We start from the raw sequence: 19,940 nt of genomic DNA, 5'->3' as shown, positions 1-19,940 counted from the left end.
AGGGCATCCACAGAGATGAGGGAAGAACAGAAGATCATCCAGAGGGATGAGAGTACAGAATAGAATCTAGAGAGAGAATAGAAAAGAAGGGCATCCAGAGAGATGATGAGACAGAAGGTCATCCAGAGAGAGGAGACAACAGAAGGTCATCCATAGTGACGAAAAGACAGAAGGGCATCCAGAGAGAGAAGAGGACAGAAGGGCATCCAGATAGAGGAGAAGACAGAAGGGCATCCAGACAGATGTACAGAAGTTCATCTGGAGAATGGAGAGATCAGAAGGGTATCCAGAAAGAGGGCAAGACAGGAGGGCATCCAGAGAGAGGAGAGGACAGAAGGGCATCAAGAGAGACAAAAAGACAGAAGGGCATCCATAGAAAAGAGAGAACAGAATGGATTCAAGAGAGATTAGAGGACAGAAGTGAATCAAGAGAGAGGAGAGAACAAAAAGGCATGTACAATGAGGAGAACTCAGAAGGGCATCCATATAGAGCGGAAAACAGGACATGCAGAGAGAGAAGACAGAAGGGCATCTGGAGTGAGGAGAGAACAGAAAGGCATCCAGAGAGAGACTAGAGGAAAAGAGGGCATCCAGAGAAAGGAGAAGACAGAAGAGTATCCATGGAGAGGAGGGGATACAAGGGCATTCAGAGAGATGAGAGAACAGAAGAGGATCCAGAGAGAGGAGAGGACACAAGGGCATCCAGAGAGATGAGAGAACAGAAGATCTTCCACAGAGAGGAGTAAACAGAAGGGCATCCACAGAAATGAGCGATCAGAAGATCATCCAGAGAGAGAAGGGTACAGACGGGCATCCTGAGGGATGAGAGGACAGATGAGAATCTAGAGAGATGAGAGAACAGAAGAGCATCCATAGAGAAAAGAAACAGAGTGGCATCCAAAGAGATGAGAGGAATGACGGGAATCTAGAGAGCTGAGAGAACAGGAGGTCATGTAGAGAGAGATGAAGACAGAAGGGCATCCATAGAGAGGTAAAAAACAGAAGGGCATCCAGAGAGAGGACAAGAGAGAAGGGCATCCAGAGAGAGGAGAGGACAGAAGGGCATCCAGAGGGAGAAAAGAACAGAAGGGCATCAAGATAGAGGAGAAGACAGAAGGGCATCAGGATAGAGGAGAGAACAGAAGGTCATCCAGAGAGATGAAAAGACAGAAGGGCAGACAAAGAGAGGAGAGGACAGAAGGATATCTGGAGAGAGGAGAGAACAGAAGGGCATCTGGAGAGAGGGAGGACAGTAAGTCATCCTGAGACTGGAGAGAACAGAAAATCATCCAAAGAGAGGAGAAAAGAGAAGTGCATCAAGAGAGAGGATCAGGAAGAAGGTCATCTTGATAGAGGAGAGAACAGAAGGGCATCCACAGAGAGGAGAAGAAAGAAGGGCATCCACAGAGAGGAGAAGAAAGAAGGGCATCGAGAGAAAGGAGAGGACAGAAGGGCAACCAGACAGAGGAGAGAACAGAAGAGTATCAAGAGAGAGGAGCAGAAAGAATATCATGCAGTCAGAGGAGAGAACAGATGGGCATCCAAAGAGAGGAGAAGACAGAAGGGCATCGAGAGAAAGGAGAGGACAGAAGGGCATACAGAGAGAGAAGAAGACAGAAAAACATCAAGAAGAGGGTAGAACACAAGGGCACCTAGAGAGTAGAGGAAACAGAAGATCATCTAGAGAGAGAAGAGAACAGAGGGGCATCCATAGAAGGGAGAAGAAAGAGGGCATCCAGAGAGAGGAGAGAACAGAAGGGCATTCAGAAAGATGCGAGAACAGGAGAGCATCCATAGAGAGAAGAGAACAGAAGGGCAAACAGAGATATGAGAGGGCAAATGGTAATCCAGGGAGAGGAGAGGATAGAAGGGCATCCAGAGAGAGGAGAAGACAGAAGTACATCTGGAGATAGGAGAGAACATAAGGGCATCTGGAGAGAGGAGATTACAGAAAGGCATCCAGAGAGAGAATAGGACAGAGAACATCCGGAGACAGCAGAAGACATAAGGGCATCCCGAGAGAGGATATGAAAGAAGGGCATCCAGAGAGAAGAGAGTAAATAAGGGCCTCCAGGGAGAAGAGAGAACAGAAGGGCATCCACAGGGAGTAGAAGACTGAAGGGCATCCAAAGAGAGGAGAGATCAGAAGGGCATCCAGAGAGAGGTGAAGAAAGAAGGGCATCCAGAGAGAGGAGAAAACAGAAGGACATCCAGAGAGATGAGAGTACAGGAGAGCATCTATAGTGAGAAGATAACAGAAGGGCTACGAGTGAGAGGAGAGGACAGAAGGGAATCCAGAGAGAGGAGAGGATAGAAGGGCATCCAGAGAGAGGAGAGGAAGAATGTCCTCCAGAGAGAAGAGAGAACAGAAGGGCATCCAGAGTGTGGAATAGACAGAAGTGCATCTAGAGAGAGGAGACAACAGAAGGACATCCAGAGAGAGGAGAGAATAAAAGGGCATCCAGAGAGAGGAGAAGACAGAAGGGCATCCAGAAAGAGAAAAGCACAGAAGGGCATCCACAGAGAGGGTAGAACAGAAGAGCATCGAGAGAGAGGAGAGACCAGAAGGGCAATCAGAGAGAGGAGAGAACAGAAGGACACCCAGAGAGATGAGAGTACAAGAGATCCTCGATAGAGAGAAGCAAACAGAAAGCCAACCAGATAGATTAGAGGACAGAATGGAATCCAGAGAAAGAAGAGGACAGAATGGCCTCCAAGAGAGGAGAGGACAGAAGGGCATCCAGAGAGAGGAGAGGACAGAAGAGCATCCAGAGAGAGGAGAATACAGAAGGGCATCCAGAGAGGTTAGAATACAGAATGGAATCCAGAGAGAGAATGGGAAAGAAAGTCATGCGGAGAGAGGAGAGAACAGAAGTGCATCCAGAGAGAAGAGAAGACAGAAGGCATCAAGTGAGAGAGGAAATTACAGAAGTGCATCCAGAGAGACAAGAAAAGAAGTTCATCCAGATAGTGGAGAGAACAGAAGGGAATCCAGAGAGAGGAGAGGACACAAGAGCATAAAGAGAAATGAGAGAACACAAGATCTTCCAGAGAGAGAAGAGAACAGAAGGGCATCCACAGAGATGAGGGATCAGAAAATCATCCGTAGAGCGAAGGGAACAGAAGAGCATCCAGAGGGATGAGAGGACAGAATAGAATCGAGAGAGAGGAGACACCAGAAGGGCATCCAGAGAGATGATTAGACAGAATGGCATCCAGAGAGAGGAGAGGACAGAAGGGCATCCAGAGAGCAGAGAAGACAGAAGGCCATCCATAGAGAGTAGAGAATAGAACGGTACCCAGAGAGTAGAGGAGACAGAAGGCCATCCAGAGAGAGTAGAGAATAGAACACTATCCAGAGAACAGAGAAGACAGAAGAGCATCCAGAGAAAGGAGAAGACAGAAGGGAATCCAGTGAAAGGAGATTACAGAAGGGCATCAAGAGAGAGGAGAGGACAGAGGAGCATCCAGAGAGAGGAGAGGACAGAAGGGCAACCACAGATTGGGAAGGAAAGAAGAGCATAGAGAGAGAGGAGACAACATAAGGGAATACAAAGAGAGGAGAGAGTAGAAGATCATCCAGAAAGAGGATAGAACAGAAGGGCATACAGAGAAATGAGAGAACAGAAGATAACCTAGAGAGAAAAGAGAACAGAAGGGCAAACAGAGATATGAGAGTACAGAAAAAAATCCAGAGAGAAGAGAGGACAGAAGGGCATCCAGAGAGAGGAGAGGACAGAAGGGCATCCAGAGAAAGGAGAAAACAGGACATCCATGGGGCAGAGATGACAGAAGGGCATCCAGAGAGAGGAGAGGCCAGAAGCGCATCCAGAAAGAAGAGAATACAGAAGGCATCCACAGAGAGGAGAGAATAGAAGAGCATCGGACGAGAGGAGAAAACAGAAGGGCATCAAAGGGAGGAGAGGACAGAAGGGCATCCATAGAGAAGTGAAGACAGAAGGGCATCCAGAGAGAGGAGAGGACACAAGGGCATCCAGAGAGATCAGAGAACAGGAGATCATCCAAAGAGAGTAGAGAACAGAGTGGCATCCAGAGAGAGGAGAAGACAGAAGGGCATCCCGAGAGAAGGGAGGACAGAAATGGCATCCAGAGAGAGGAGAGGACAGAAGGGCATCCAAAGAGAAGAGAAGAGAAGGGCATTTAGAGAGAAGAGAAGATAGAAGGGTATCCAGAGATTTGAGAGGACAGAAAGGCATGTAGAGAGAGGACAAGACAGAAGGGCATCCATAGATAAGTGAAAACAAAAGGGCATCCAGAGAGAGGTGAATACAGAAGGGAATCCAGAGAAAGGAAAAGTCCGAAGGGCATCCATAGAGAGGAGAGGACAGAAGGGCCTACAAAGAGAGGAGAGAACAGAAGCACATCCAGAGAGTGTAGAAAACAGAAGGGCATCCAGAGAGAGGAGAAGACAGATGTGCATCTGATTAGAGGATAGAACAAAAGGGCTTCCAGAGAGAGGAGAGAACAGAAGAGCATCCAGAGTGAGGAGAAGACAGAACGGCATTCCTTGATATGAGAGGACACAAGGGCATTTAGAACGGCATTCCTTGATATGAGAGGACACAAGGGCATTCAGAGAATGGAGAAGACAGAAGGTCATCCAGAGAGAGGAGAAGAAAGAAGGGCATCCAGATAGTGGAGAATACAGAAGGGCATCCAGAGAGAGGAGAAGACAGAAGGGCATCCAGAGCGATGAGAGGTCAGTAGAGCCTCCATAGAGAGAAGAGAACAGAAAGGCAACCAGAAAGATAAGAGGACAGAAGGGAATCCAGAGAGAGAGAAGAGAACAGAAATGCAACCAGAAAGATAAGAGGACAGAAGGGAATCCAGAGAGAGAAGAGGACAGAAGGGCATCCTAGAGAGGAGTGGACAGAAGGGACTCCAGAGAGGAGAGGAAAGAAGGGCATCCAGATAGTGGAGAATGCAGAAGGGTATACAGAGAGAGGAGAAGACAGAAAGCATCTAGAGTGAGAAGATTACAGAAGGGAATCCAGAGAGAAGAGAAAAGAAAGGCATCCAGAGAGAGGAGAGGACAGAAGGGCATCCACAGAGCAAAAAAGACAGAAGGGATTTCAGAGAGAGAAAAGTACAGGAGAGCCTCCATAGAGAGAAGAATACAGAAAGGCAAAGAGAGATATTAGAGAACAGAAGGGAATCCAGAGAGAAAAGAGGACAGAAGGGCATCCAAGAGAGGAGAGAACAGAAGGGACTCCAGAGAGGAGAGGAAAGAAGGGCATCCAGATAGTGGAGAATGCAGAAGGGCATACAGAGAGAGGAGAAGACAGAAAGCATCTAGAGAGAGGAGATTACAGAAGGGAATCCAGAGAGAAGTGAAAAGAAAAGCATCCAAAGAGAGGAGAAGACAGAAGGGCATCCAGAGGGAGGAGAGGACAGAAAGGCATGTAGAAGGAGGAGAAGACAGAAGGGCATCCATAGATAGGTGAAAACATAAGGGCATCCAGAGAAAAAAGAAGACAGAAGGACATCCAGAGTGATGACTGTACAGAAGGGCATCCGGAGAGTGGAGAGATCAGAAGGGCATCCAGAAAGAGGAGAGGACGGAAGGGCATCAAGGGAGAGAAAAGAACAGAAGGGAATCCAGAGAGACGAGAAGACAAAAGGCATCTGGATACAAGAGAGAATAGACAGTCATCCAGAGAGAGGAGACAAAAGACAGTCATCAAAAGAGACAAAAAGACAGACGATCATCCAGAGAAAGGAGAGAACTGAAGGATTTCTAGAGAGATGAGAGGACAGAAGTGAATCTAGAGAGAGGAGAGAACAAAAAGGCATGAACAGAGAGAAGAACACAGAAGGGCATCCATATAGAGGGGAAAATAGGACATGCACAGTGAGAAGACAGAAGGGCATCTGGAGTGAGGAGAGAACAGAAAGGCATCCAGAGAGAGTAGAGTAAAAGAGGGCATCCAGAGAAAGGAGAAGACGGAAGAGTATCCATGGAGAGGAGGGGACACAAGGGCATCCAGAGAGATGAGAGAACAGAAGATCTTCCAGAGACAGAAGTAAACAGAAGGACATCCATAGAAATAAGCGATCAGAAGATCATCCAGAGAGAGAAGGGAACATAAGGGCATTCTGAGTAATGAGAGGACAGAAGAGAATCTAGAGATGAGAGAACAGAAGAGCATCCATAGAGAGAAGAGAACAGAGTGGCATCCAGAGAGATTAGAGGAATGAAGGGAATCTAGAGAGCTGAGAGTACAGAAGGTCATGTAGAGAGAGGAGTAGACAGAAGGGCATCCATAGAGAGGTAAAAACAGAAGGGCATCCAGAGAGAGGAGAAGAAAGAAGGGCATCCAGACAGATGAGATAACAGAAGAGAATCTGGAGAGAGGAGAGTTCAGAAGGGCATCAAGAGAGGGTGGAAGACAGAAGGGCATGCAGAAAGTGGAGAGGACAGAAGGGCATCCAGAGAGAGGAGAAGACAGAAGGGCATCTGGATAGAGTAGAGAACAGACGGTCATCCAGAGAGATGAAAAGACAGAAGGGCATACAAAGAGAGGAGAGGACAGAAGGATATCTGGAGAGAGGAGAGAACAGAAGGGTATCTGGAGAGAGGGAGGACAGAAGGGCATCCTGAGACTGGAGAGAACAGAAAATCATCCAGATGGAGGAGAAAAGAGAAGCACATCAAGAGAGACTAGCAGGAAGAAGGTCATCCTGATAGAGGAGAGAACAGAAGGGCATCCACAGAGAGGAGAAGACAGAAGGGCATCGATAGAAAGAAGACAGAAGGGCATCCAGAGTAAGGAGAAAATTGTCAGGCATCCAGAGAGAGGAGAAGACTGAATGGCATGGAGAGAATCGAGAGAACAGAAGGGCATAGGGAGAGGAGAGAATACAGAAGGATAACCAGAGTTAGGATAAAATTGTCGGGCATCCAGATGGAGGAGAATACTGAAGGGCATCAAGAGAATCGAGAGAACAGAAGGGCATAGATAGAGAGAAGACAGAAGGGCATCCAGAGAGAGGAGAGGACAGAAGGGCATCCAGAAAGAGGAGAGAACAGAAGGGCATCAAGGGAGAGGAGAGTACAGATGGGATCCAGAGAGAGGAGAGTACAGAAAGCCATCCAGAGTGAGGAGAGGACAGAAGGGCATCCAGAGAGAGGAGAGTAAAAATGGGCATACAGAGAGAGAAGGGAACAGAAGAGCATCCAGGGGGATGAGAGTACAGAAGGACATCCAGAGAGAGGTGAGGACAGAAGGGCATCCAGAGAGAGAAGAATAGAGAAGGGCATCCAGAGAGAGGAGACAACAGAAAAACATCCATAGAGCAGCATGCCATAAGGGCATCCAGAGAGAGAAGAGACCAGAAGAGCATCCAGAGAGAGGAGAATACAGAAGGGCATCCAGAGAGAGGAGAGAATAGAAGAGAATGGGATGAAAGGAGAAAACAGAAAGGCATCAAAAGAGACGAGAGGACAGAAGGGCATCCAGAGAGAAAAGAAGACAGAAGGGCATCCAGAGAGAAAAGAAGACAGAAGGGCATCCAGAGAGAGTAGAGGACACACGGGCATCCAGGGAGATGAGTGAACAGAAGATCATCCAGAGGGAGAAGAGAACAGAAGGGCATCCAGAGAGGAGAACACAGAAGGGCATCCCAAGAGAAGAGAGGACAGAAATGGCATCCAGAGAGAGAAGAGGACACAAGGGCATCCAGATAGAGGAGAGAACAGAAGGGCATACAGAGAGAGGAGAGAACAGAAGGGTATCCAGAGAGAGAGTAGAGGAAAATAGGGCATCCAGAGAGAGGAGAGAACAGAGGGCATCCAAAGAAAGAAGAAGACAAAAGGGCATCAAGAGAGTGGAGAGGACAGAAGGACATTCCAAAAGAAGATACAACAGAAGGGCATCCAGAGGTGAGAGAACAAGAGATAATCCAGAAAGAGGAGAGGACAGAAGCCCAGCCAGAGAGAGCAGAAGACTGAAGGACATTGAGAGAGAGAGAAGATGACCAAAGGGCATCTGGAGAGAGGAGAAGACAGAAGGGCATCCAGAGAGAGGAGAGGACAGAATGGCATCTAGTGAGAGGAGATAACAGAAGGGAATCTAGAGAGAGGAGAAGACAGGAGGATATCTAGAGTAAGGAGAAAATTGTCGGGCATCCAGAGAGAGGAGAAGACTGAATGGCATCGAGAGAATCAAGAGAACAGAAGGGCATAGATAAAGAAGAGAAGATAGAAGGATATCCAGAGTAAGGAGAAAATTGTCGGGCATAGAGATGGAGAAGAATATTGAAGGGCATTGAGAGAATAGAGAGAACAAAAGGGCATAGGGAGAGAGGAGAAGACAGAAGGGTATCCAGAGAGAGGAGAGGACAGAAGGGCATCCAGAGCGAGGAGAGAACAAAAGGGCATCCAGAGAGAGGAGAGTACAGAAGGGATCCAGAGAGAGGAGAGTACAGAATGCCATCCAGAGAGAGGAGAGGACAAAAGGGCATCCAGAGTGAGAAGAGGACAGAAGGGTATCCAGAGAGAGAAGGGAACAGAAGGGCATCTAGAGGGATGAGAGGACAGAAGAGAATCTAGAGAAAGGAGAGAACAGAAGGGCATCCAGAGAGATGAGAAGACAGAAGGGCTTCCAGAGAGAGGAGAGGACAGAATGGCATCCAGAGAGAGGAAAGAACAGAAGGACATCCAGAGAGAGGAGAAGACAAAAGGGCATCAATAAAGAGGAGAGAACAGAAGGACATCCAGAGGGAGGAGACAACAGAAGGTCATCCAGAGTGATGAAAATACAGAAGGGCATCCAGAAAGAGGAGAGGACAGAAAGGCATATAGAGAGGGGAGAAGACATAAGGGCCTCCATAGATAGGTGAAAACAGAAGGGCATCCAGAGAGAGGAGAAGACAGAAGTGCATCCAGAGAGATGACTTGACAGAAGAGCAAACAAAGAGTGGAGAGATCAGATAGTCATCCAGAGAGAGGGGAAGACAGAAGTGCATCCAGAGAGAGGAGAGGACAGAAGGGCATGCAGAGAGAGGATAGAACAGAAGGGCATCCAGAGAAAGGAGAGGTCAGAGGCCATCCAGCGAGAGGAGAGAACAGAAGGGTATCCAGAGATAGGAGAAGACCGAAGCACATCCAGAGAGATGAGAGGACAGAAGGACTTACATAGAGACGAGAGAACACAAGGGCTTCCAGAGAATGAAGAAAACAGAAGGGCATCAAGAGAGAGGAGAAGACAGAAGGGCATTAAGAGATAGGAGAGTACAAAAGGGCATCCAGAGAGCAGAGAATACAGTGGGGCATCCAGAGAGAGGAGATGACAGAAGGGCATCCAGAGCGATGAGAGTACAGGAGAGCCTCCATAGAGAGAAGAAAACAGAAAGGAAACCAGAGAGATTAGAGGACAGAAGGGAATGCAGAGAGAGAAGAGGACAGAAGGGCATCCAAGAGAGGAGAGGACAGAAGGGCATGCAGAGAGATGAGAAAACAGAAGGGCATCTGGAAAAAGGAGAGAACAGAATGTAATCCAGAAAGAGGAGACAACAGAAGGTCATCCAGAGTGACGAAAAGAGAGAAGTGCATCCAGAGAGAGGAGGGGTTAGAAGGGCATCCAGAAAGAAGACAAAAGAAGGGCATCCAGAAAGAAGAGAAGATAGAAGGGCATCCAGAGAGAGGAGAAGACAGAAGGGCATCCAGAGAGAGGAGAGAACAGAAAGACATCCAGAGAGATGAGAGTACAGGAGAGCCTCCATAGAGAGAAGAGAACACAAAGACAAAGAGAGATATTAGAGGACAGAAGGGAATCATGAGAGATAAGAGGACAGAAGGGCATCCAAGAGAGGAGAGAACAGAAGGCCATCCAGATTGAGGAGTGGACAGAAGGGCATCCAGGGAGGAGAGAAACAGAAGGGCATCCAGAGAGAGGAGAGAACATAAGTGCATCCAGAGAGAGGAGAAGACAGAAGGCATCCAGAGAGAGGAGAGAACAGAAGGGCATCCAGAGAGAGGAGAGGACACAAGAGCATCCAGAGAGATGAGAGAACAGAAGATCTTCAGAGAGAGGAGAGAATGGTAGGGCATCCCCAGAGATGAGTTAACAGTAGATCATCCAGAGAGGGAGCAGAAGGCATCCAGAGGGATGAGAGGACAGAATAGAGTCTAGAGAGAGGAGACAACAGAAGGCATCCTGAGAGATGATGAGACAGAAGGGCATCCAGAGAGAGGAGAGGAGAGAAGGCCACTCAGCGAGAAGAGAAAACAAAAGGGCATCCAGAGAAAGGAGAAGACTGAAGGGCATCCAAAGAGAAGAGAAAAGAATGGCATCCAGAGAGAGGAGAGGACAGAAGGGCATCCGGAGGGAGGAGAGAACAAAAGGGCATACCGAAACAAGAGAGGACAGAAGGGAATCCAGGGAGAGGAGAGGACAGAAGGGCATCCAGAGAGATGAGAGAACAGAAGATCATCCAGAGAGAGAAGAGAACAGAAGGGCATACAGAGAGATGAGAGGAATGAAGATAATCTAGAGAGATATGAGAACAGATGGGCAACCAGATATATGAGAGGACAGAAAAAATCCAGAGAGAGGAGAGGACAGAAGGGCATCTAGAGTGTGAAGTGTACAGAAGTGCATCCAGAGAGATGATAGGACAGAAGGACATCCAGAGAGAGGAGAGGACAGAAGGGAAACCAGAGAAAGAAGACAACAGAAGGACATCCAGTGAGAGGAGACGACAGAAGGGCATCCAGAGAGAGGAGAGACCAGAAGGGCATCCAGAGAGAGGAGAGGAGAGAAGGGCATCCAGAGAAAGGAGACAACAGAAGGACATCCACTGAGAGGAGATGACAGAAGGGCATCCAGAGAGAGGAGAGACCAGAAGGGCATCCAGAGAGAGGAGAATACAGAAGGGCATCCACAGAGAGGAGAGAACAGAAGAACACTGGAAGAGAGGAGTAAACAGAAGAGCATCCAAAGTGAGGAGAGGACAGAAGTGCATCCAGAGAGAGGAAAGGACACAAGGGCACCCAGAGAAAGGAGAAGACTTAAGGGCATCGAGAGAGTCAAGAGAACTGATGGGCATACGGAGAGAGGAGAGAACAGAAGGGCATCCAGAGAGGGGAAGGACAGAAGGGCACCTGAGATTGGAGAGAATAGAAAATCATCAGGACAGAGAAAAGAGAAGTAGAGCATCCAGAGATATGAGAAGAATGAAGGTCATCCAGACAGAGAATAGAACAGAGGGGCATCCACAGAGAGGAGAAGACAGAAGTGCATCGAGAGAGAGGAGAGGACAGAAGGGCCTCCAGAGAAAGGAAAATAAAGAAGGGCATCCAGAGAGAGGAGAAGAAAGAGCATAGAGAGAAAGGAGAAGACACAAGGGCATCCAGACAAAGGAGAGTACAGAATGGCATCAAGAGAGAGTAGAGAACATAAGGGCATCCAGAGAGAAAAGAAGACAGAAAAGCATCCAGAGAAAGAAGAGGACAGAGGGGAATCCAGAAAGAGAAGAGGACAGGAGGGCATCCAAAGAGAGGAGAGGACAGAAGGCCATCCAGAGAGGAGAGAACAGAAGGGCCTCCAGAGAAAGGAGAAGACCAGAAGCCATCCAGAGAGAGGAGAGGACAGAAGGGCCTTCATAGGGAGGAGAGAAAAAAGGCCATCCACAGAGTGGAGAAAACAGAAGGGAATCCAGAGAGAGAAGAGGACAGAAGTGCATCTGGAGAGAGGATAGAACAGAAGGGCATACAGAGAGAGGAGAGTACAGAAGAGCATGCAGAAAGAGGAGAGAACAGAAGGGAATCCAGAGAGAGGAGAGGACAGAAGGGCATCCACAGAGAGGGGAGAACAGAAGAGCATCGAGAGAAAGGATAGAATAGAATGGCATCCAAAGAGAGGATAGGACAGAAGAACATCCAGAGATAGGAGAAAACAGAAGGGCATCCAGAGCGAGGAGGATACAGAAGGGCATCCAGAGAGATTAGAAGAAAGAAGGGCATCCAGAGAAAGGAGAAGACAGAAAGGCATCCAGTGAGAGAAGAGAACAGAAAGGCATCAAGAGAGAGGAGAGGACAGAAGGGCATCCAGAGAGATGAGAGAACAGAAGAACATCCATAGAGAGAAGAGAACAGAAGGGCATCCAGAGATATGAGAGAACAGAAGGGAATCCAGAAAGAAGAGAGGACACAAGGGCATCTTGAGAGAGGAGAGAAGAGCAGCGCATCCAGAGAGAGGAGAAGACAAAAAGGGAATCCAGAGAGAGGACAGAAGCGCATCCAGAGAGAGGAGAGTACAGAAGGGATCCAGAGAGAGGAGAGAACAGAAGGATATCCAGAGAGAATAGAGGACACAAGGGCATCTTGAGAGAGGAGAGAAGAGCAGTGCATCCAGAGAGAGGAGAAGACAAAAAGGGAATCCAGAGAGAGGACAGAGGGGATCCAGAGAGAGGAGAGTACAGATGGGATCCAGAGAGAAGAGAGAACAGAAAGCCATCCAGAGAGAGAGAAGAGAACAGAAGGGCATCCAGAGAGAGGAGAGGACAGAAGGCCATCCAAAGAGAGGAGAGAACAGACAGGCATCCAGAGAGCAGAAAATACTGAAAGGCTTCCAGAGAGAGTAGAGAATAGAATGGTATCCAAAGAGCAGAGAAGACAGAATGGCCTCCCGAGAGAGGAGAGTACAGAAGGGATACAGAGAGAGGAGAGAACAGAAAGCCATCCAGAGAGAGGAGAGAACAGAAGGGCATCCAGAGATAGGAGAGGACAGAAGGCCATCCAAAGAGAGGAGAGAACAGATGGGCATTTAGAGAGCAGAGAAAACAGAAAGGCATCCAGAGAGAGTAGAGAATAGAATGGTATCCAGAGAGCAGAGAAGACAGAAGGGCATCCAGAGAAAGGAGAAGATAGAAGGGCATCCAGTGAGAGGAGAGAACAGAAGGGCATCCAGAGAGAAGAGGCGACAGAATGGCATCCATAGAGAGGTGAAAACAGAAGTGCATCCAGAGAGAGGAGAAAAGAGAAGGGCATCCAGAGTGAAGAGAAGATAGAAGAGCATCCAGAGAGGAGAGATCAGAAGGTCATCCAGAGAAATGAGAAGACAGAAAGACATCCAGAGAGATGAGAGGACAGAAGGGCATTCAGAGAGAGGAGAGAACAGAAGGGCATAAAAAGAGAGGAGAGGACACAAGTGCATCCAGAGAGAGGAGAGAACAGAAAGGCAGTTAGAGAGAGGAGAGGACAGAAGGGCTTCCACAGATTAGGAAGAACAGAAGAGCATCGAGAGTGAGGAGACAACATAAGAGCATCCAAAGAGAAGAGAGGACAGAAGGGCATCCAGAGAGAGGAGATAACAGAAGGGCATTGGGAGATAGGAGAGGACAGAAGGGCTTGTAGAGAGAGAAGAAGACAGAAGGCATCTAGAGACATTAGAGGAAAGAAGAGAATATAGAGAGATAAGAGAACAGAAAGGCAAACAGAGATATGAGAGGACAGAAGGAAATTCAGAGAGAGGAGAGGACAGTAGGGCATCCAGAGAGAGGAGAGGACAGAAGGGCATCTGGAGAGAGGAGAGAACAGAAGGGCATCCAGTGAGAGAAGAAGACAGAAGGGCATCCAGTGAGAAGGAGTAAAGAAGGGCATACAGAGAGAGGAGAGAACAGAAGGACATCTAGAGAGAGGAGACAATAGAAGGATATCCAGAGTGAGGAGAAAATTGTCGGGCATCCAGAGAAAGGAGAAGACTGAAGGGCATCGAGAGAATCGAGAGAACAGAAGGGCATAGGGAGAGAGGCGAAGACAGAAGGGCATCCAGAGAGAGGAGAGGACAGAAGGGCATCAAGAAAGAGGAGAACACAAAAGGGAATTCAGAGTGACAAGAGAACAGAAGGATATCCAGAGAGAATAGAGGACACAAGGGATCTTTAGAGAGGAGAGAATAGAAGCGCATCCAGAGAGAGGAGAAGACAAAAAGCGAATCCAGAGAGAGGAGAGAACAGTAGGGCATCCAGAGAGAGGAGAGGACAGAAGGGCAATTAGAGAGAGGAGAGGACAAAAGGGCATCCATAGAGAGGAAAGTACAGAAGGGATCCAGAGAGAGGAGAGAACAGAAAGCCATCCAGAGAAAGGAGAGCACAGAAAGGCATCCAGAGAGAGGGGAGAACAGAAGTGAATCCAGAGAGAGGAGAGAATAGAAGGGCATCCAGAAAGAGGAAAAGACAGAAGGGCATCCAGAGAGATGAGAGAACAGAAGATAATCTAGAGAGAAAAGAGAACAGAAGTGCAACCAGAGATATGAGAGGACAGAAAAAAATCCAGAGAGAGGAGAGGATAGAAGAGCATCCAGAGCTTTGAGAGAACGGAAGGACAACCAGAGATATGAGAGGACAGAAAAAAATCCAGAGAGAGAATGGGACAGAAGGGCATCCAGAGCGTGGATAGTATAGAAAGGCATCCAGAGAGAGGTGAGGACAGAAGGGCATCCAGAGATAGGAGAGGAAGGAAGGGCATCCAGAGAGAGGACAGACGAGAAGGGCATCCAGAGAGAGGACAATACAGAAGGGCATCGACAGAGAGGAGAGAATAGAAGAGCATCGGACGAGAGGAGAAAACAGAAGGGCATCCAGAGAGAGGACAGAAGGGCATCCAGAGAGAGGAGAAAACACAAGGGCATCCAGAGAGATGAGAGAACAGAAGATCATCCAGAGAGAGAAGTGATCAGAAAGGTATCCAGAGAGAAGAGAGGAAAATAGGCCATCCAGAGAGAGGAGAGAACAGAAGGGCATCCAAAGAAAGGAGAAGACAGAAGGGCATCCAGAGAGTGAAGAGGACAGAAGGACATCCCAAAAGAAGAGAGAACAGAAGTGCATCAAGAGTGATGATAGAACAGGAGAGAATCCAGAAAGAGGAGAGAACAGAAGCCCATCCAGAGAGAGCAGAAGACTGAAGGATATCCAGAGTGAGGAGAAAATTGTCGGGCATCCAGATGGAGGAGAATACTGAAGGGCATCGAGAGAATCGAGAGAACAGAAGGGCATAGGGAGAGAGGAGAAAACAGATGGGCATGGGGAGTGAGAGGAGGACAGAAGGCATCCAGAGAGAGAAGGGAACAGAAGGGCATCCAGAGGGATGAGAGGACAGAAGAGAACCTAGAGAAAGGAGAGAACAGAAGGACATCCAGAGACATGAGAAGACAGAAATGCATCCAAGAGAGAAGACGACAGAATGGCATCCAGAGAGAGGAAAGAACAGAAGGACATCCAGAGAGAGGAGAAGACAGACGGGCATCAGGAAAGAGGAGAGAACAAAAGGACATCAAGAGTGAGGAGACAACAGAAGGTCATCCAGAGTGATGAAAATACAGAAGGGCATCCAGACAGAGGAGAGGACAGAAGGGCATCCAAAGAGAAGAGAACAGAAGGGCATCCAGAGAGAGAATACAGAAGTGCATCCAGAGAGATGAGAGGACAGAAAGGCATGTAGAGAGAGGAGAAGACATAAGGGCATCCATAGATAGGTGAAAACAGAATAGCATCCAGAGAGAGGAGAAGACAGAAGGGCATCCAGAGAGATGACTTGACAGAAGAGCATACGGAGAGTGGAGAGATCAGAAGGTCAACCAGAGAGAGGGGAAGACAGAAGGGCATCAAGAGAGAGGAGAGGACAGAAGGGCATCTGGATAGAGGAGAGAAAAGAAGGTCATCCAGAGAGAGGAGACAACAGACGGTCATCCAGAGAGACGAAAAGACAGAAGGGCATCCAGAGAGAGGAGAGAACAGAAGGGCTTCCAGAGAGAGGAGAGAACAGTAGGGAATGTAGAGAGAGAAGAAGACAGAAGGGCATCCAGAGAGAGTAGAGGAAAGAAGGGAATCCAGAGAGAAGTGGACAGAAGGTAATCCAGAGAGAGGAGAAAAAACAGAAGGCCCTCCAGCGAGAGGGGAGGACAGAAGGGCTTCCAGAGAGAGGAGAGAACAGAATGGCATGTAGAGAGAGAAGAAGACAGAAGGGCATCCAAGAAAGGTGAAAAAAAGGGCATCCAGAGAGAGGAGCAGACAGATGGGCATCTGGTTAGAGGAGAGAACCGAAGAATGTTGGGCCTAACACAAGGTCTAATTTCTATTCCACCTTCACCCTTCTGGCATGTACACAGGTGGAGGGTTCGAACAGTCCCTAGAGAGATTTACATAATAATGAGGTACCTGAAGGCCAGAGGTGGAGCCGATTAAACATTCCTCCCCAGCCCTCTCTGCTTCTCCCCCCCCTTTTAACTCAGGTCGATCCTGGGTTTGAGGGGTATGCATCCAGATCCATCCACGATCTGCCATGTGAATAAACCAGTTATGGAAACCCAAGGGCTTCCTCGTGTGTTGGGGCTGTGCAGCTATGAGGAACCATGAGGAGCCAGGAAGAGGCTTTTAGTTAATGAACAGCCAGGCCCAACTTCCAGCTGGAGAAACCCAGAGCGTTCCCAGCCGACTACTCACAGCATGGCAGGAGGAACCGCGGGATCCCAAGCCTTTTTTTCCCCACATCTGGTGCCTCAAACGTGGGGCCTTGGAAGCCACACAGCCACGCAGCTACTGATACTGCGGGAAGGGTAAGCCCCAACACTTGAAACAAGCAATCTGTTTTTTCCTCCTGTGTTTCAGTTGGAAGCCATCACGCAGATTTAAGTAAGCCAAGGGAGCTTTTGTTACCTCCTGGCCAGGGCCACTCTCTGGTGCTGGTTCAAAGTTTCCCTGGCCTCCGCTTAAATCCCGACAGCCTGCAATGGGTGTTGGCAAAGACTCTATCTAGACTCTCTATAAAACAAAAAGCAAACTGGTAATGCAGCAGCCATTTAAAAGCCATAAGGGCGGCTGCCAGTTCTTAAATCTGCAGGAAGGCTTGGCGCTCTTGGACCATTGTTGAATCCCCCAAAGCCAATAGGCCAAGGGAACGTTCCCATTGGACAAGGCGTTTCTCCTCTTTTTCTATCATGGGAAACTCCACCTCATGTAAATGTTCACCTCAAGCTAGGCAAATATACTCCCTGCTAAAAACCCACTGGATAAGAATAGGCAAAAAGCAAGCCTCCTTGTTTTGGGAGGAAGTCCTTCAGATAGCACCATGCATGGCAGATGATAATATTTACAGTCCAGACTCATGGAGCAAAGTAGCTTCCCTTATCAAAAACAGAGATAAAAAACCCCCTTGTGAGTTTTGGCCGATCTTAGCTGCAATTTGGCAATGTATAAGACCATCAAAAATAGGACAGACTGAGAACAACACAGCTCCTGGGGCCCCTCAGTTAAATGAACCCAACCAAGGTCCCAAAAATCACCTTGTTTCAGACCTTGAGCCCCTTACCCAACTAATAAGAAAAATAAAATCCATATACCCACCCCTTCCCCCTTATGCCTTGGAGGAAATGAAAGAATGTGCTCCTCCTGTCCCTCCCTCCCCCATCCAAAGGCAAGGCTCCATTAAAATACCAAAGGAGATTTCTCCTGCCTTCCCTCTTACCTCCCAACCAAAGAGAGATAAGTCCCCTCCCACTCCTCTTAGCCACAAAAGTAGCAGTCCTTCAAAATCCATAGATAAAACCCAAACTGCTCGAACATTTCCAGTTAATATCCACCCCACTTGAGCTAAACCACTTAATTGGTACCCAGTCCAAGCCCCCGACCTAAAAGAACTCAGGCAGGCAGTGAAGGAAGATGGCATTCAACCACTGTGGACAAAATCCCTCCTACAGAGCCATATTGTCAATTTAAACACTCCCCAAGATTGGAGAGTTATTTGCCGTTCTGCCCTTCCTGATCCAATGTTTCTAGAATGGGAGGCATACTATCATGATGAGTGTCTTCAGCAAGTCAGGCAAAACAAGGGAAGGGAAGATGACACTCCATGGGGTTTTAAAGAACTCTTTGGCCAAGAAGATTTCTCTACTGGGGCACAACAAGCAAGTCAGCCAACAGGCTACTATGACCAGGTCGGTCTCTGTGCCATTCAAGCCTGGAATAGGCTTACTCCACCTTCAGGGTCACAAGACCCTGCCCACTCCCTGCTCTCCCTTCATCAGAAGCCTGGATAACCTCTATCTGATTTTATCCTCAGAACTAAAATGAGCTTAGAAAGAAAAATCTCCAACCCCACAGCTAGGGACCTTCTTCTTAAAACCATTGTTAGGGAAGGCATGACTTCCGAATCTAGGCTAGCTTGCCAGGGTCTCTGGGAGGAGCATCACGATAGGTGGATTATAGCAACCAGAGAAATAGGAACCCCATCAAATCAGGTTGCATCCATAGCTCAGGCATTTGTGGCAGCAATAAAAACAGAAAAAATCTGCCTCAAATGTGGGGAGACAAGACATTGGAAAGATGAATGCCCTACAACCTGCCATCTTCGGGGCTGGGAGACTCAGCGAGACCTCGAGCTCGCGAGTCCCCCGCCCCTGAGACACCGCCCTCTGCGAGCTTGCCCCACAGCGACCACCACCGAGCTAACCGCTACCAACTGCCACCGAGGTGCCCGGAGAGAGTGGAGAGGCGACATGAGCGAGGCGGGCGAGGCCACTACCATCAGCACCATGCTCCCGCAGGCCAGGGACCCAGCGCCTAAGAGCCCGGCGGCCAGCGGCACACCCCAGGCCCCAGCGCCCTCCGCGCCCCTCTCGGGGAGCCCCAGCAGAGATGCAGCCCCTGGACCCGCCCCGGCCTCATCAGCTCCTGTGGGCAGCGAGGACACAGAGAAGAAAGTTCTCGCCACCAAAGTCCTGGGCACTGTCAAATGGTTCCACGTCAGAAATGGATATGGATTTATAAACTGAAATGACACCAAAGAAGATGTGTTTGTACACCAGACTGCCATCAAGAAGAATAATCCACGCAAGTATCTGCGCAGTGTGGGGGAGGGAGAAATTGTAGAGTTTGATGTGGTTGCAGAAAAAGGGGATCCTAAAGCAACAAATGTGACTGGCCCAGATGGAGTTCCAGTAGAAGGGAGCCGCTATGCTGTGTGCCGTGGACCTCCCCATAATGCTGGTGAGATTAGACAGATGAAAGATGGAGTCCCCAAGGGAACACAACTCCTGGTCCATCAGAATCCAACCTACTGCCCGAGGTTCCGCAGGGGACCCGCTAACCCACGCAGGAGCCCATATCGTTCCCTACAGGTGGTAGAACCAGCTACAGGTGGTAGAGCCAGCTCCAAGAGAGTTCTCCCCAGTTATTGCCCACAGAAAACCTCTCCGCGAAACTCCAGGACAGTGAGTAATTCCCAGCCTAGTTCACAAAACTAGGCAGGCTTCTTTCTGTCTCCCCCCTCTTTCTCCACGTGTTCCTTGTTAGCTTCTTCTAATTTTTAGTTACTGCCTAGTTCAAAAGACTAGGCCCCACTCCTTTTCCATGTGTTCCTGGTCAACTTCTCTACTTTAACTCCTCCTCTTTCTCTCTGTCTGTCTCTCCCTCTCCATGTGCTTTCCAGCTCAAGGGCAAGATGGCAGCGACCCCCTAGCCTCCACTTTGCCCATCCCCCAGCTCCACAGAGAGGGCTCCTTCACAGAAAACAGCTGTCTTTCAAGTCACAGTGCCTGCTGTGACCCTCCTAAGACTCCTTCCTTAGGTGAGAGATTCGTATAGCCTTTCACTATCTAACTCTCAGCTCTCCTATCAAGCCTAGGTGTCTCTCCTTAGAAACTTTCTTCAAGTTAGCTTTTTGATCCTTCTCTACAATTAAAATTTCTAATAAAAAGAAAGGTGGAATACAGGTCCTCTCTGCCAGAGCACCCAGATGCCACATCGCAGAGCAAGGCCCCTCCCCACTGCTTCTAAACCCACCGTACTGCTTCTCCCAAACAGGAGGGCCTGCAACAAATGTTCCTGTTTTTCAACCAAAAAATTTTCCTTTTCTTTCTAACAGGAACACCTAGAGCAACAATGCTTGTGTTTTTCAACCAAAATGTTTGTTATTTTTTTAT

General features: G+C 48.5%; 1 pseudogene; it reads left to right on the top strand.

The window, feature by feature from the left end:
• The first annotated feature begins 18,515 nt into the window (after nucleotides 1-18,515).
• On the top strand, nucleotides 18,516-19,158 carry LOC117702435 (Y-box-binding protein 3 pseudogene; annotated as a pseudogene).
• The last annotated feature ends 782 nt before the right edge of the window (nucleotides 19,159-19,940 follow it).

The sequence above is a fragment of the Arvicanthis niloticus genome, unplaced genomic scaffold (assembly GCF_011762505.2).
Source record: "Arvicanthis niloticus isolate mArvNil1 unplaced genomic scaffold, mArvNil1.pat.X pat_scaffold_796_arrow_ctg1, whole genome shotgun sequence".
Classification (NCBI taxonomy): domain Eukaryota; kingdom Metazoa; phylum Chordata; class Mammalia; order Rodentia; family Muridae; genus Arvicanthis; species Arvicanthis niloticus.
Note: the sequence above shows the minus strand (reverse complement) of the source record. Positions and strands in the feature narration are given on the sequence as shown.